Source organism: Crocuta crocuta, unplaced genomic scaffold (assembly GCF_008692635.1).
Source record: "Crocuta crocuta isolate KB4526 unplaced genomic scaffold, BGI_CrCroc_1.0 scaffold159, whole genome shotgun sequence".
In the NCBI taxonomy this organism is placed as follows: Eukaryota; Metazoa; Chordata; class Mammalia; order Carnivora; family Hyaenidae; genus Crocuta; species Crocuta crocuta.
This window is the reverse complement of record NW_027533263.1, coordinates 3416845-3431460: the sequence shown is the minus strand read 5'-3', so window position 1 is coordinate 3431460 and position 14616 is coordinate 3416845. Positions and strand designations below refer to the sequence as shown.

General features: G+C 36.3%; 1 protein-coding gene across 3 annotated transcripts in view; it reads left to right on the top strand.

The window, feature by feature from the left end:
* The window catches only part of LOC144217841 (ras-associated and pleckstrin homology domains-containing protein 1), a 99145-nt gene that overhangs the window by 17871 nt on the left and 66658 nt on the right, over positions 1-14616 (top strand). The window lies entirely within an intron of this gene.

Here is a 14616-nt window from a genome sequence, read left to right as displayed (position 1 = left end):
CATCTGTTGAAATGATCATATGGTTTTATCCTTTCTTTTGTTGATGTGATACATCACACTATTTTGTGAATAGTGAACCATCCTTGCATCCTGGGAATAAGTCCCACTTGATCATGGCAAATAATTTTTTTTAATGTGTTGTTGGATTTGATTTGCTAATATTTTGTTGAGGATTTTTGCATCTATATTCATGAGAGTTACTGGCCTGTAGTTCTCTTTTTTTGTGATGTCTTTATCTTCTTTTGGTATCAGGGTGATACTGCCTTCAGAGAATGAATTTGGGGGGCGCCTGGGTGGCTTAGTCAGTTNTTGAATAGTTTGAGTAGAATAGGTGTTAATTCTTCGTTAAATGTTTGGTAGAATTGGCCTGTGAAGGTGTCTGGTCCTAGTCTTATGTTTGCTGGGAGTTTTTGGATTACTGAATGAATTTCATTGCTGGTAATTGGTCTGTTGAAATTTTCTATTTCTTCGTGCTTTCATTTTAGTAGGTTAAATATTTCTAGGAATTTATCCATTTCTTCTAAGTTGTCCAGTTTATTGACATATAGATTTTCATAATATTCTCTTACAATTGTTTGCCTTTCTGTGGTATTTCTCCTCTTGGTGATTTTGTTTATATGAATCCTCTCATTAACTTTCTCTCTTTCTTCTTCTTCTTCTTCTTCTTCTTCTTCTTCTTCTTCTTTTTTCTGATGAGTCTAGCTAGAGGTTTATCAATTTTGTTGATCTTTTCAAAGAACCACCTCCTGGTTTCATTGATACATTCTATTTCTTTAGTTTATTATTTATTTCTGTTCTGATCTTTATTATTTCCTTCCTTTTTCTGGTTTGGGGTTTTGTTTCTTCTTTTTCTAGCTCTTTTAGGTGTAGAGTTGTTTATTTGAGATTTTTCTTACTTCTTGAGGTAGGCTTGTATTGCTATCAACTTTCCCCATAGAACCACTTTGTTGTGTCCCAAGGAGTTTGGACCATTGTGTTTTCATGTAATTTGCGTTTCTTTGATTTTTTGGTTGACCCATTCATTGTTTAGTAAAATGTTATTTAATCCCTATGTATTTGTGCTCTTTTCAGATTTTTCTTGTGGTTGATTTCTGGTGTCATAGTGTGTGGTCAGAAAAGATGCATGGTATGATTGCAGCTTTTAAAAATTTGTTGAGACTTGTTTTCTGGCCTAGTATGTGATCTGTTCTAGAGAATGTTCTATGTGTACTTGAAACATATGTGTATTCTGCTGTTTTAGAATGGAATGTTCTGAATATATCTGTTAAATCTATCTGGTTCACTGTTTCCTTGGTGATTTTCTATTTGGATGATCTGTCCATTAATGTAAGTGGGGTTTTTAAAGTCCCCTACTATTATTTCCTTACTGTTATTTTGTTATTTACTGTTTTATGTATTTGTGTGATTCTGTGTTGGGTGCATAAGTATTTACAGTTGTATACTGTTGGTGGATTGTCTCCTTCATTTTTATATAGTGTCCTTTTTTGTTTCTTGTTACAGGCTTTGTTTTAAAGTCTGTTTTGCCTGATATAAGCATTGCTACCCTGGCTTTCTTTTGACATCTGTTTGCCTGATAAATTTTTCCCCATCCTCTCACTTTCAAAGAACTTTATTTAAAAATTTTTTTAATATTTTATTTATTTTTTTGAGAGAGAGAGAAACAATGTGAGCAGGGGAGGGTCAGAGAGAGAGGAAGATACAGAATCTGAAGCAGGCTCCAGGCTCTGAGCTAGCTGTCAGCACAGAGCCCGATGTGGGGCTCGAACCCACAAACTGTGAGATCATGATCTGAGCCAAAGTCGGACGCTTAACCAACCAAGCCACCCAGGCTCCCCAATCCTCTCACTTTCAAGATGCATGTGTCTTTCGGTCTAAAATGAGTCTCTTGAGGCAGCATATTAATGGGTCTTGTTTTTCCTCTACTCTATCACCCTATGTCTTTTGATTGGAGCATTCAGTCCATTCACAGTCAAGATAATTATTTATAGATATGTATTTATTGCCATTTTGTTACTTGTTTTGTGGTTGTTTCTCTAGATTTTCTCTGATCCTTCTCTTGCTCTGTTTCATGGTATGCTGGCTTTCTTTAGTGATATACTTCGATCCCTTTCTCTTTATTCTTTGCATATCTTTTACTTGCTTTTAATTTGTGGTTATCATTAGGTTTGCATATAACATCTTATGGATATAGCAGTCCATATAAAGTTGATGGTCACTTGAGTTTGAACCCGTACTTTAGTCTTCTCCCCCTCATGTTTTAGGTATATGGTGTCATCCTTTTTTGTGAATCCCTTGACTGATTTTTACAGAAATACTTATTTTTACTGCTTTTGTGATTTTTGTTTTCATACTTTCACTTATGGTCTTGCCTTTACATTCAAAGAGTCCCTTTTAATATTTCTTGTAGGGTGGTTTAGTGGTTGTGAACTCCTTTAGTTTTTGTTTGTGTGAAAAACTCTATTTCTCCCATTCTGAATGATAGTCTTGCTGGATAGAGTATTCTTGGCTGCAGCTTTTTTCCCTTTCAGCACTTTGAATATATTATGCTGTTCCCTTATGACTTGCAAAGTTTCTGATGAAAAATCTGCTGATAGCCTTATGGGATTTCTGTTTTATGTAATTGTCTGCTTTTCTCTTGCTGCTTTTTTAAAAAAGTTTTCTTATTTGTTTACTTATTTGTAAACAATAAGTTTATTTGTTTACTTATTTACTGAATTATTTGTTTAATCTCTACAGCCAATGTGATGCCAAACTCATAACCCTGAAATTGAGTCACATGCTCTTCTGACTGAGCCAGCCAGGTGCCCCTCTCTTGCTGCTTTAAAGTTTTTTATCACTACTTTTTGCCATTTTAATTACTATTTGTTTCAGTGTGACTCTCCTTGGGTTGAATTTATGGGGGGTTCTTATGCCTCTTAGATCTGAATATCTGTTTCCTTCCCCAGATTAGGGAAGTTTTCAGCCATTTCTTTTTTTTTTTTTTCATATGTTTTCTACCGTTTTTTTGTCTTTACTTCTTGTAAGATCCCTATGATGTGAATGTTATTACACTTGGAGTCACTGAGTTCCTTAAGGCTATTTAGAGTGAAGTCAGTAATTAAAAATAAAACTTCAAGGTGCCAGCATGGCTTAGTCAGTTAAGTGATTCTTGATTTTGGCTCAGGTCGTGATCTTGTGGTTGTGGGATTGAGCACTGTGTTGGGCTCCACGCTGGACATGGAGCCTGCTTGGGATTTTTCTCTATCCTTCTATCTCTGCCCCTCCTCCACTCATGCAAGCGCGCGCGCTCTCTCTCTCTCAAAATAAGTAAATAAATTTAAAAAATAGAACTTCAGACCAAAAGGGGTTGGGAAGAGTTAGGTGAGACTTTTGGGTTTACTAGTTCATCTTTTCTTTTGCATATTGAGAAAATTAGACCTAAGGATTTAAATGATTTAGCCTGAAGTTGTAGTTAGTTAGTGGCAGAATAAGAATTTCCAGTCTCTCCTGAGTCCTTGTTTAGTCCTAGATGACTTAGGCTGAGAATATCTTGCAGACTTTCTTTAAATAGACCCTTTTGGTAGTATAAGATAATGAAGGTTCTGTCCTTACTAATTCAGACTTAGGTCATAAAAATGAAAGATTTACTTACTTGAGTATTCTTGTTAATGAGAATTAGTGTTAACATTTTAGAGGATGTTTTAGCATTTGCTGTTTAAACACCATTGCAAACTCTTTCTGAAAATTTCAGTAACTGTTTGCCCTATCTTTTCACACAGAGCAATTCTTGACCATTAAATATTATTCATTTCCATTTGTGTCTGGTTAATGTTAGGAATAATGAGCCATCTCTTTTTGGATTTGTGACTTCTGCCAGAGTAAAATACTGATATGCAAAGGTGGAGGAAGAACTACTGTATGTGAGATTTACTAGTAAAGTGATTTCTCCCCAATCTTGAGTTTCCATTTAGAGTTCTGGCTAATTCTAAAAATCTATTTTAGTGATTGTGTGAAATTTAGGAATTGAGAGTAGCTTCTTTCAGGGTTAAGGAAAGAAAAATATTGATGGGACAGAATGAGAAGAGAGAATCTAAAGAAATGAAGATATAGGGGCACCCTGATGTCTCAGTTGGCTGACTGTCCAACTTTGATTTCAGCTCAGGTCATGCTCCCAGGGTTGTGGGATCGAATCCCACAATGGGGTCCATGCTGATCATGGAACCTGCTTGGGATTTTCCCTCTGCCTCTCTCTCCCACTTGTGTGTGTGTTCTCTCTCTTCTCTCTCTCTAAAAAAGAAAGAAATGGAGATATAAAGCAGGTTGCAGAATAGGAGTAGAAAATTTTGGAATGAAACCTTAGAAAAGAGAGATGAAGTTGAGAAGAGATACAGTGTGATAAATGTATTGACAAATTTCTTTAAATTTTGAATTTGATTCTATTCTTTGTTTATAAAATTAATTTCAATTATGTTTCTGTCATGTACAGGTACCCTTACTATTACTCACTTATTACTTTTTAGGAGAGTCATTTTTGAAAATTTTTTATTTATTTATTTTGAGAGAAAGAGAGAGAATCTCCAGCACTGATAGTGCAGAGCCTGACATGGAGCTTGATCTCACAAACCCGTGAGATCATGATCTGAGCCAAAGTCAAGAGTTGGACCCTTAAACGACTGAGCTACCCAGGTGCCCCAGGAGAGTCATCTTATATTAATGTAGCTATTGAATGAGATCATATCCTAGAAACAACCTTATAGAATTATTATAAAAATATTTTGTGAAAACTAAAGTGCATTGTAGAATTTTCTTCGATTTTTTTTTTTTTAAACCATTCCTCTGTTGATAGGGAAATTAATTTTAAATTAAGTGTTTGCTCAGTTGGTTAAGTGTCCGACTCTTGATTTCCACTCTGGTCATGACCTCATGATTTGTGAGATCAAGCCCTGTCTCAGGCTGTGTGCTGACAGTGCAGAACCTGCTTGGGATTCTCTCTCTGCTTCTCTCTCTGTCCCTCCCCTGCTCTCACTTGCATGTACTCTGTCTCTCAAAATAAATAAAAAATAAATCTGTTGGTTCCTTGGAATTAGTATTTATTGAGAATTGGATAAATTAGTCACTTTTTTCTTTTTTAAAGAAGTTCACCTTTTGAGTTTTGAGTTCTTTAAAATTAGATGTCATCTTCTGTTTGGAGTCAGGTTAGAAATACTTAACAGAATAGAGTTGAAATTCAGATGAAGAAATAATATATTTCTTTGGTAATTGTTCTGGGGTGACAAATGAAAACCATATGGTCTCTCTCCTGAAGTCTGCAACCTAGTTGGGTGTGGAGCATGATAAGGCAAGTACACAAATAATATAAAGCTGATTTGCTGTAAATGCCATAGAGAGGTACAAAGTTCATGGACTTCTTGAGGTACAAAGTTCATGGACTTCTTAGAGGAAGTAACATCTAACTCCTTTTTAGCACAGTGCTTAAGCTTCTTTTTTTTTTAGTTTTTTTAAAAATTGAGATATACGCATATATAACAGTAACTTTTTTAAAGTGTAAAATTCAGTGGGTTTTAATGTTTTTACGAGGTTAAACAACTTCACTATCAAATTCTAGAATAAACTTTTTTTTTTTTTTTTTTAAGTTTATTTTTATTTCGAGAGAGAGAGAGTGGGGCACCTGGGTGGCTCAGTCGGTTAAGCGTCCGACTCGGCTCAGGTCATGATCTCACAGTTCGTGGGTTCCAGCCCCACGTCAGGCTCTGTGCTGACAGCCAGCTTGGGGCCTGGAGCCTGTCAGATTCTGTATCTCTCTCTCTCTCTGACCCTCCCCTGCTCACACTCTTTGCGCGCGCTCTCTGTCTCTCTCTCTCTCTCTCTCTCTCATAAATAAAACATTAAAAAATTTTTAAAGAAAGAGGGAGGGAGGGAGGGAGAGAATCCCAAGCAGGCTCCATACTGTCAGCGCAGAGCCTGATGTGGGACTCGATATCACAAACCATGAGATGTGACCAGAGCCAGCTGCTTAACTGACTGAACCACCTAGGTGCCCTTAGAATAAACTTTTTAAAACTTTGAATGTTTTCAGCCAGGGTTGTGCCTGCTAGTTCTCAGGACCTCCCACTCCCTATTGTTTTATATCTGGTTGCTGCTGGCATTTATATTGGTTACCTAATTCATGAAGGCATTTAAATTTGTTACTAGGTTTGAGAGAGCTGTTTTTCTAGCTTCATTAACCCAGAAACAAGTGCCAGAATTTCCCTAGGATTGCCAGTGTGCGGAATACTAGTTCTTGTCTTGCAGAGCATCCTTTTCCCCACCTGTATTCCTTTGCCCATTTTACCCTCTAATTCCAAGAATGGTCCCCGCCTCTGCTGCAGCCTTTTGTGAGGAATGACTTACCATTGACCTCGAGAGGGCTTCCTTAGAATAAAATCCAAACTTCTGTTTCTTGATTTACAAATCCTTGAAGGATCTAGTCCTCTCTTCGTCTTAGACTATTCTTTCTTTCTGTTCCCTGACACACCAAACTTGTACCTGAAATGCTTTTCTCGCTGATTTGTGCATGTCTGATACTTTCTTGTCATTCATATCTTAGTTTAAATATCACTACTTAGGCCTTCTCTGTGTATCCAGTTTAGAGAAGCTACTCCCATCACTTTATCAAGTTACATACACACAACTCCCATCAAGTTACAACATTCAATTGTACCTTAATTATCACCGTACTTTTCATGGGTCTTATTTTTTTGTTTTTGTTTAATATTTCTCTACGTTATCTAGAATCTAAGTTAATTCTTTTTACATACATACAACTCTCATCAAGTTACATACAATTGTAACTTAATTATCACTGTACTTTTCATGGGTCTTATTTTTTTTTGTTGTTTAATATTTCTCTACGTTATCTAGAATCTAAGTTAATTCTTTTTAAAAAAATTTTAATGTTTTATTTCTGAGAGAGGCAGAGAGAGAGAGAGGCAGGCAGAGAGGCAGAGTGAGCAGGGGAGGGTCAATGAGAGAGAGAGATACAGAATTGGAAGCAGGCTCCAGGCTCTGAGCTGGCTGTCAGCACAGAGCCAGACGCGGGGCTCGAACCCATGAACTGTGAGATCATGACCTGAGCCAAAGTTGGACGCTTAACCAACTGAGCCACCCAGGCACCCTTCTAAGTTCATTTTTAACAAATCCCTTGTCACATTTATATAACCTGAGCTTCTAGAACACTGTTTGGCACACAGTGTGCACTTTATATATATGTTGAATAAATGTTGAGTGAAAATGCTTGCTTTGAGGGCTCCTGCTCTGGTTCATCTTTCTGTGTGATTCTGTTTTTGTCTTTTAGAAATTTGCCAGAATGTTTGATCTTTGGATGCCTTTGCCATCTCTAGCTTTCATTGCCTTTGAGTTTATTCCTTTTTGCAGTCATGTACTGTCACTTCAGTGGGATTTTAGGGAGAGAAAGAAATGTATTTTCTCGTTCTCTTTTTTTTTAAAGATTGAGAGCTTGCAGTCAGGTTGAAAACATGAATACAGGCCACATTAGGAAAGCATGCTTGTTTTTTGAGAATACTAAGTATGAAAGGTGGACAAAATAAGGTTGAAAATTTAGGTTGAGCCTGTGTCAGAGAGGGTGTGAAATCATTTGGTGAAAAGTTTTACTTCAGAATGTCATGGGGAACCCTTGGGGTGTTTGAGCAGAATCATGGCATGAAAGAAGTTTTTAAGGAAGATTAGTCTGATGTTGATGGATTAAAAAAGAGAAGTCAGTTAGGGAGTTGCTGGAATAATCTGAGGACAGCATAGTATGGATCTGAACCAAGATAGTAGTCATCAAAATAGGAAAGGGCAAAGGCTGACAATAGTTGAGCCTCTTGGTGCTGACACTCATGAGTTGCTCTGTGATAATTACAGTTTAGTGATGTGACTTTTATTTAGATGGATTGGTTGACTGTATGAGAGACTGTGTTGAATGTATATTCTATCAGCAATGTGTTGTAAATGTCTCTCCTAGGAGTTTTACATTTATGAGGTAGATGAAACGAAGCAGACATCTCAGCTTTGTTAATAGGGATATTTGGTCAGCTCTGGTGCTTACTATCTATGTTGATGAATAATACAAGATACAGGTGTTTCACTCCCTTTGTTCTCACATTTAGTAAGAATTCTTAACATCAAAGCAACTAAAAAAAATCTTGAAGTCTGTATTTAGCTTATTCTTTATAATTTGATGAAATACAGTTTACCCTTGATCACTGTGGGGCCTAGGGGTGCTGACCCCCATGCAGTCAAAAATTCAAGTATAGCNAAAAAAAAAAAATTCAAGTATAGCTTTTGACTCCCCTGGAACTAATGTCTACTGTTGACTAGAAACCTTATCACCAATATAAACACTTTTATTAACACATGTTTTGTATATAATTTACTGTATTCTCATAATAAAGCTAGAGAAAAGAAAATGTTATTAAAATCACAAGGAAGAAAAATACATTTATAGAACTGGTTTGTATTTATCTTAAAAATCTGTATAAAAATGGGCTCAGTTCAACCTTTTTGTTCAAGGGTCAAGTGTACTGGGCTTTGATTTAGAAAAATTCTGATATCTTCCTGATCTACTGTGACATTAACCAATTTTTCTTAAGTTTATTCATTTTGAGAGATAGCACATGCATGGGCAGAGAAAGGACAGAAGAAGGGAAAGAGAGAGCAGAGAGAGGGAGAGAGAGAATCCTAAGCAGGTTCTGCACTGTCAGTGCAGAGCCCATCATGGCGCTCAGTCTCACAACTGTGAGATCATGACCTGGGCCAAAATCAAGAGTTAGATGCTTAATCTACTGAGCCAGCCAGGCACTTGTTAGTTACTTGTTTGTTTTTTTTATCTGAAAGTTAGAAATGATTGTCTTTGCTTCTGTGAAAGAATTATCTAATGAGTACTTATTGTTCTAAAGTGGTAATCTTTTATTTGCATTAAGTAAAACTAATTTTTTGATGACCAATATAAGCTAAAAATTGAGTAAACCAGGCAAATGCACTTTAGGAATGGTAACACATGCATACAGTAATAAAAACCATGTGTTGGAGAAATTTGCAGTTATTTTTCAGGGACCTTACACTGCATTATTTTATTTAGTAAAAATGTTTTTCAGCCTATATGGTTTTTTCCCTTGAGTTTATTTCTGAATTTTACATAATGTATTTATTAGTTGACATCCTGTGTTTTCCTAACTAAACTACAATTTCCTGAGGGCAGACTGTTCTTTATCTCCCCTCCCTCCCTCCCTCTCTTTCTTTCCTTTTTTTAAATAAAATTTTTTAATGTTTATTTTTCAGAGAGAGAATGTATGAGGGAGATAAGAGCAGAGAGAGAGGAAGACACAGAATCTGAAGCAGGCTCTGAGCTGTCAGCACAGAGCCTGACATGGGGCTTGAACTCACAAATTGTGAGATCATGACCTGAGCTGAAGTCAGATGCTTAACCAACTGAGCCACCCAGGCTCCCCTCCTCTCTCTCTTCCTAAATTTACTTTGATATAATTTGAAATTTACAGAAAAGTTTTAAGAAGACTACAAACAACTCCTATATTCCTTTTACCTATCACCTATAGTTTACTTTTTGCGTAATTATTGTTTCTCTCTCTCTTTGTACATATTTACACACACACATGCACACATATATTTTTTTCTGAGCCATTTGAGAATGAGTTGCAAACACTGTACCCTTTTATGACTAAATTCTTTAGTGTGTGTTTCCTAAGGGCAGAGACATTCTCTTACATAACTGTAGAAGTGTTATCAAAATCAGGAAACAACATTGATACAGTACTGTGATCTAATCCACAGCCCATAGTCAAAATTTGGCAATTGTCCCAATAATGTTCTTTACAGCTATATTTATATATTTTCTCAGGGTCCAGGATTGAGCATTAGATTTAGTTGTCATGTCTTTTTAGGTTTCCTTTAATCTGGAACATAGTCTCAGTCTTTCTTTGTATTCTTGACCGTCATCTTTTTTCAACTTTAGGTCAGTTATTTTGTAAAATGTCTTATGATTTGATTTGGGTGATGCATTTTGTCAGGAATACCACAAAATGGTAATATATCTTCTCAGTGTTATTTCTGAGAAAGCATATGATGTTGATTTGCCCCAATATTAGTGATGTTAACTTTTATCACTTGGATAAGACAATTTGTGGGGAGATCTTTTGACAATTTATAAATAGTCTTCCCAAATTTTCACCCGTAAGTTTTCGCATCCATTGATAATTCTTACCTGAATCAGTTGCTATTACAATGGTTGCAAATGATGATCTGTCATTTCATCTACATTAATTCATTGGCATTCTTTGAAGAAGAGCTTTCTTTCCCATATATTTATATCAGTATGGATTCATGGATTCTTATTTTACTCAGTGGGCAGTGTAGTTTTTTCCTGTTGTAATTGATTTTAATGTTTAATTGTCTCATATTAGACTCCAGGGACCTCCTTCCAGCTGGCCTCTATGTCCTTATGATATGTCCCCATCTTTATTGAGCACTTTCTGGCACAGAAGATATTCTAGGTTCTCATCTTGTTTTTCCCCCCGAGCCCTAACTCTTGACTCATTACTCCAAGGGCCCCTGGTTACTTTTTGGGTAGTATATGTATTTAGAAACCAAAAACTGGGTGCTAAGTTTGCTAATTGCTACTGGGGTGTCATTGCTACTAGGCCCTTTGTGTGGACATATTTACAAACACACATAAACATATATCTGTCTTTATTTCTACCCATCCTGTATTTACCTCTGTCTGTTTGAAACTTTGAGTTCAAACATAGTGATGATTCATCCAGTCCAAATGGCTTCTAAGCTGTCTAGCACTCTCCCTCTAGTTGAAGTTGCAGAGTGCATGTACAATATCAGCTATCTCCAAAGATAACTGGTATGTAGCAGGGAAGGTCCCAGGTGTGGAGCAGAATAAGCAAGATGCACATCTCTGGAAGCAGTCATGGAAGCCCCATTCCTACAGATATGTGTAGTGACTGTATCCTAGGGCTGCTGTAAAAAGTCACCATACACTGGGTGCCTTAAAAACAACAAAAATTTATTCTCTCACAATTCTTAAACTTCAAAAACTGGAATATCAACAAAAGAATATTACTGTTATTTGTTTTTGGTTTTTGGTTTTATTGGGCTTTTAGTTCTGTGATTTCAGATTATGGTTTATGGTATACTGTAGAATTAGTAATTATAAGGTTTATCATTAGAACTCTTACTTATTAGGAATGTTAGGAGTTTCTTTGTAGACCATTGAACAAAGTTGGTTTTTTTTTTTTTCACTTCAGATAAGATATTCCTGTTTGGAGTTTAGTTATTAACAGTTTCCGATACTATGAAAAATCCAATGTAAATAAAGAAATGAATATGTTTCACTATTCTGTGAAAGGAATTCCTTTACCAGGGGTGCGTTTAAGTGCTTGGTAAATAAAACATTAAATCAACATATTGCCTTTGATTTGATTTATAGCTCTTAGACATTATAATCTCTATCAACTATTAAAACAAACTTCTTGTTTTATGCCTTTTTGACGTGATCTTTTGTTACCTTAGAGTTAATGTACATGATAATGAAGAAGATGTGTTATATCTTGGGTTGTCAAAAACTGAGACATAAATAAAGGAGAAGGCATAAGGGGTGAATCAGCCTCCCTTAATATGTCTCTTTTCCTCTGGGTAAAGAAGGTTTCACCATGGCCAGCCCAAGAGTAGTACACCTCTCTTATTGATTAGGGAAGTTTAAGTTCCATGTAGAAACTACAAAGCTTAGTTTCAGTTGTCAGCTCACTCCCAGAGGACGAGATGTCATGCAAGTTTCCTGGTGACCTGTTTACTCAGATTGCTCCTATGAAGGCTTCGAATAACAAGTACATTGCTTCTTTTTTGGTCCCTTTCAATACTTAGGAGACCATAGCTTCCTTTAAATTTGCTTCATACATAGGCCTACAAAAGGAACTTTGTTTTTAGAGTTTTTTAATCAAGATACTTCAGTGTTTACCGTCTCTCCCACAGTTAGGATTAATGTTCTTTGGAATAGTTGAATGTATTTTTGCTTTCTTTGTATCTTGCATAGTACTTGGCATAATGCTGTTTGTAGGCAAAGTATTTGAAGTGTTGGACCCTAAGTAAAACTTGGACCATTTCTGTTGAGGGCCACTAACCCTAACAGAGAAAACTTCAGTAATTGATTTATAAAAAGTAACTTTTGAGTTTTCAAAAAATCTCATCTGATTTATAAATTAACAAACTATAAAGTGATGTCTATATAAGAATAGGCACATAATGGAAAAGAATCCTCAGAAAAAGTACGTTGTATGTATATGGAAGATAAATATATAAATAAAAGAAAAATTTAGGGAATAATCAATTAAGGTTCTTATTCTCATGCCAAACTAAGCTACCTATGTTAAATGTGATACAGAAAAGAATGAATGATAAAATAAAACTAAAAATGTACATAACATTTATCAGATTTTTGGGTTGTGAATAATTTACTGACCAGAACAGTGCAAGAATTCACCAGGAGGGGCACCTGGGTGGCACAGTTAAGTGTCCAACTTTAGCACAAGTCATGATCTCATGGTCTGTGGGTTCCAGCCCCGCATCAGGCTCTGCACTGGCAGCACAGAGCCTGCTTGGGGTTCTCTCTCCCTCCCTCCCTCTCTCTCTCCCTCTCCCTCTTTCTGGCCCTCCCCCCTCAAATAAACTTAAAAAAAAACTATCAAATTCACATGTTTGATAACTTAAAAAATAAAACTTTTTAGCAGTGTCTTTAAAAAGAAAAAACCATACAACAAAATTAAAAGATAAAACTTGAGGAAAATGTTGCTTTACATACAACACAGTTAATGTCTTAATTCTGTGAAGAACTTGTGTAAATCCAGTTAGTTTGTTAAATTCTCAATTTCCATTTGGGCAATTTACAGATGATACCATTTAGTTCACAGCAGAACTAAAGGTTCTATGATGAGGTGTTATAGATCAAGAAAGCACTGAATCAAGCACCCTCTGGATGCCTTAGTCACATGAGGAGTCAATGGCTCTCCATCCCCCATAGTTCTCACTTGATGTTACATTAGGTTGTATCCTGTTTCTCTCCTTTTCCTTCTCTACTCTGGCTTCCTCCCTCCTCCTTTTGATGAGTCTTCTTCCTCTTTATGTGCCTTACTAATTTTAACAGAGTTTTTTCTTATTGTTTCTTTTGTCTGATTTAAGTTTCCTTCCTCCTGCTTTTATTTTGCAAGAGTTGTATCTTGCACAGTTGGGGGCACTCCTTGAACCTGGAAATCTTTACAGCCTCCCTTCTCTAGTGCCAGTTTTTCTTTGGAATTATTTATTAGATTAGAGCAGCATAAGAGGTTTTTCAAAAATTTTTTTGTGATAAAGCTACTGAAATATAACATCATAAAAAATGAAAATTTATACCTAAATGAATAACTCTCAGAAGCAGCTTGGAAGTATGGTATAATGGAGGAATAATTGAGGTATGTTAATTAAGGGATCTCACGGCCTAAATTCTTTATGGGCTTTCAGAGTACTCATTCCAGGTTGCTCTGCCTATAACCAAATTGTGGTTGTATGAAACTGCATTGCTTTTGTCTTGCAAATCCTCCCAGTAATTATAACACAACACACTGCGCAGCTGTCATACTTTAATAGGCATAAAGAATACGTGGGATCACTTGTTAAAAATGTCCCAGGACTCTGGAAATTAGTATTCAGTAGACATTGGAGAGACCGTCTTAAAACTGACTTTAAAAGAAGCACCCCAGATAATTTTAATGTAGGTCATCAGGTACCACAATTGGAAATTCATTGCCAATCAGCATCAAGTCTAAATTCTTTGGTATGGCTTATACTTATGCCCATAATTCCTCTTCAGCCCCATTTTCCATTGGTCTATACCATATATCTTACGCTCTAGAAATGTTAAGTTGCTTAGAATTTTCAACATGTCTTACTTTGTCACAGCTTTATGCCCTTGCACATGCCAGTCCCTCTGCCTAAAACACTCTTCCCCTTCTCTGCCTTGCACATTCATTTTTCAGGTTTGGACTGAAGCGTCATCCCTTTGCAGTCTCCTCAAACTGAGTTAAACTACAGTCACAAAACATACCTCTGTTGTAGTACTTAACATGGTGTTTTATCATTTTGGTTTCCTTGTCCATCCCCACATTCCTTAAAGACAGAGACTATCATGTTCATCTCTATTCTTCCAGTGTCTAGCACACAGTAGGTGTACAGCAAACATTAAATCAAAGCTTCTCTTGCCTCTTTGGAGCCTTGAGCATGTTAGACTTGAAGAAATGCTGTAGTGGCAGCTTGCATTCCTCCTGCATTCTGGGAGTTTTCATGTGGTTTTAAGTATATGGGTTTTTTTCCCCCCAAAATTATTTTTGAATTTTTAAAGGGACAAAAAGTTCAGTAATAAATAAGACAGCCTCGTTTAATACCATGTATTTTTCTTGTCACTCTCTAAACATGTGACTTGTGTTGTATTTCCTCTCAGGACTTTAATTTCCATTTCTGTAATTATCTCTACATAGTATTCACAGTAGCCCTCTAAATATTAGCCCTTTTCTAATAACTTTTACACAGGCACTGTGTCCTCTGAGT